The sequence below is a fragment of the Notamacropus eugenii genome, chromosome 2 (assembly GCF_028372415.1).
Source record: "Notamacropus eugenii isolate mMacEug1 chromosome 2, mMacEug1.pri_v2, whole genome shotgun sequence".
Classification (NCBI taxonomy): Eukaryota; Metazoa; Chordata; class Mammalia; order Diprotodontia; family Macropodidae; genus Notamacropus; species Notamacropus eugenii.
Window position 1 is genome coordinate 3,936,412 of NC_092873.1, and position 3,414 is coordinate 3,939,825.

The following is a 3,414-nucleotide window of genomic DNA, read 5'->3' on the forward strand; positions in this document are numbered from 1 at the left end:
AGACAACAAAGTCAAGGGAAGGTGTCTATTTACATCAATGATTCCCAGGATTTTTAATATATAAATCTGAGACCGTATTACTTATGTAGACTTAGAAATGCTTACTTTTGACTCCACACCATCAATCCGTCATTTTTTCAGGAGTACCAATATTGTTCTTCTTTCTAGGTACACATATTTCAGAGACTTTTATTTTTAACTCATCCTTAACCTCTGTCATACCTTTACAAAAGTGACCTGTAATTTTAATTTTATATCATGAGTATTTCTCCGCAACTCTTGGTTAGTAGTAATAATAATATTAACAGATAACATCTCCATCTCTCTGTCTCTCTCTCTCTCTCTGTCTTTCTCTCTGTCTCTGTCTGTCTCTCTCTGTGTCTCTCTGTCTCTGTCTCTCTGTCTCTGTCTCTGTCTGTCTCTCTGTCTGTTTGTCTGTCTGTCTGTCTCTCTCTCTCTCTCTCTCTCTCTCTCTCTCTCTCTCACACACACACACACACACACACACACACACACACACACACACACACTATCTTCAAAATTTGCAACACTCCTGACACAAAGTATCTCATTTGGACCTCATAATAATTCTGGAAGGGAGGTGCTAATAGTATCGCTATTTAACACAAGCAGAAATTGAGGCTGAGAGAAAATGTCACTTGTCCATAACCCCATAACTAATACGTGTCTGAAGAAGGATTCACACTTAGGTTTCCCTGACTCCAGGTCCAAGATTCTATCCTCTGTTATGAACAATCTACCTCTGTGTCCTCTAACTGTGTAACAACCGAAAGATTTCAGCCTGGACTAATCTGTTATTTGGCCTATGACTGAACAAGAGACTGTGTGTTAGACACTAAGGTCTCATGTCCTTGCAGCATAGATGAAAGAGACTTTTCCTTCTCTTCAGAAATGACTGGGTGTTGGATACAACTATATTGTAAAGAAACCTGACGAAGACCTGAGTTCTGATCCTTTCTTTGGAACTTATTTAATTTGCTTTGAAAAAAAAATAATAAGAAGAATACCATCATTTTATGGTGCTTTATGGAATGCAAATAATTTTACCAGTGTTATCTCATATGATCCCCATAACAGCTGTGAAAAGTTTAGGTCACTTTCCCAGGGTTACCCAACTAGTAAGTGTCTAACACGGGATTTAAATTCTGCATATTTTTTCAATCTCAGTTTGTGAGTATCCATAGGGCCCAGACTGTTATGTATCTTCAGAACTTAGCATAGTACTTGACATATAGTATGTTAATTACATTAATATATGTCACCTGACTGACTAAATAGAATCTTCTTGGTCTCTGTTTTATCTATGAGATGGAAATATTAACAAATGTAACAAACATGACCTGAGTCATAGATTTGTGTGTGTGTGTGTGTGTGTATGTGTGTTCGTCCTTTGTTGTTGAAGAAGACCATGCCATCAGAGAAATAATGACATGACTTACACTTGACTTTGTTTTGAGTGAAGGAGCACTGTGCAGGTCACCAGCCTCACTTCTTCTCCAGAGCCATCCAATCCAGTGACCAGATATTCATCAGGATGAGGCAATTGGGATTAAATGACTTGCCCAAGGTCACATAGCTAGTGAGTGTCAGGTGTCTGAGGTGATTTGAACTCAGGTCCTCCTGATTCCTGCACTGGTGCTGTATCCACTACACCACCTAGCTGCACTTAATACCTTCACAATCTCCAAAATACTTAGAAATGGGAGCTATAATTAGCTACACAGGCTGTATATGTGACAATGGATCAAAAAATGTTCTAAAGAGCATATGATTACAGGGATAAGAGGACAGAACAATTATTAGGTTGTAAAGTCCTTTAGAGAAGAGGGAGTGGTGGATAAATGGCTAGGCTGAAAGTCAAGCAAACCTGGTTCTGATCCTTAACTCTATGGCCCTGGATATGTTATTTAAACTCCTGCAGCCTCAGTTTTGTCATTTATTAAATGGGTATAATAATCATTAGGAGCAGACAGGTGGTGGATAAAGCAGCAGTGCAGGGTTCAGGAGGATGTGAGTTCAAATCTCATCTCAGACACTTGACACTCACTAGCTGTATGACCTTGGTCAAGTCACTTAACCCCATTTGCCTCATCCTAGATCATCTCCAGTCATCCTGATGAACATCTGGTCACTGGATTCAGATGACTCTGGAGAAGTGAGGCTGGTGACTTGCACAGTCCTCCCTCACTCAAAACAAAGTCAAGTGCAAGTCATGTCATCATTTCTCTGATGGCATGGTCTTCTTTGGCAACTAAGGATGAACACACATAATAATCATTATGGTACTCACTTCAATTGCTTTTTAGGATACTAAAAAGAGAAAATGTATGAAAAGGTCCCTGAAAATATGGCTTATTCCTGTGGACAGGAACCATATCCTATATAAATTTTGTATTTTTCCTCCCAACCCCCAATTCCACCTCCAAGTTTAACATGAGTCTTTCCTTCATCAAGGCTTTTAAACAAATTCCTTTTTATTAAGTTCCATCTGAATAAGGGTTACTATTCTTACCAATTCTCTTATCTTTTAAAATGTTCTTTTAGCTAATTTCATGACAATAACTTTAAAAATTACAGCAGAGTAGATAATAATTGGCATTATATTATTAACATTTTACAAAGCACTTTCCATAGACATTATTAGTCTCATTTATTGAGGTAGAAACAGAGACTCAGATGATGTTAGGGACTTGCCCATATCAACACAGCTAATAAATGTCAGAGACAGAATTTGATCCCAGGTCTCCCTGTATGAATCCATCAGTCAATCCATTAGAGATTGCAATAGAGTTAGTGACCTCTTCCACTCATAGATAAATAATAGAAATCAGATGAATAAGTGGGTGGCAGAGTTCTTGCCTTCAGATCTATCTCACCTCTAGGCATGTCACAAGCCAATGAGGATTATATTTGGATGTTGATGGTAAAAGACAGTGTAGTGTCTCCAATTAGCTAAATAACCTAAAAGAAATGACATTACTGTCTGAATTTCAGTTTCCTTGGCAAACAGGTGATATTTCACTGGGCTAGTCAGTCAAAAAAAGTGTTTTGTAACTTATAACAAGACATCATTTTTTGAGTTGTTATACTTTGAATAATTACTCCTATTATTCTTTGAGTCTACTCTGAAGTCTGTCCAGCAAGTGCCACATTCATCCATGTTACCTTAGTAACTGACTGGATCTTGTCTTGAAGGTCATATAAACAAATATATTGGCCTGACTGGCCAATTTGGTTAGTGCCATAGATTTCATTCATTTATATTTTAATAAAACATTTCAAAGCTTAAACATGAAAAAATGAGACTCCGGTTAGGTGAATTCAGCCCTGATTGAATAGCTAAATTCAAAGATCATGGGTTGATTGCACCTAAAAGGTGGAATCCAGGACAGT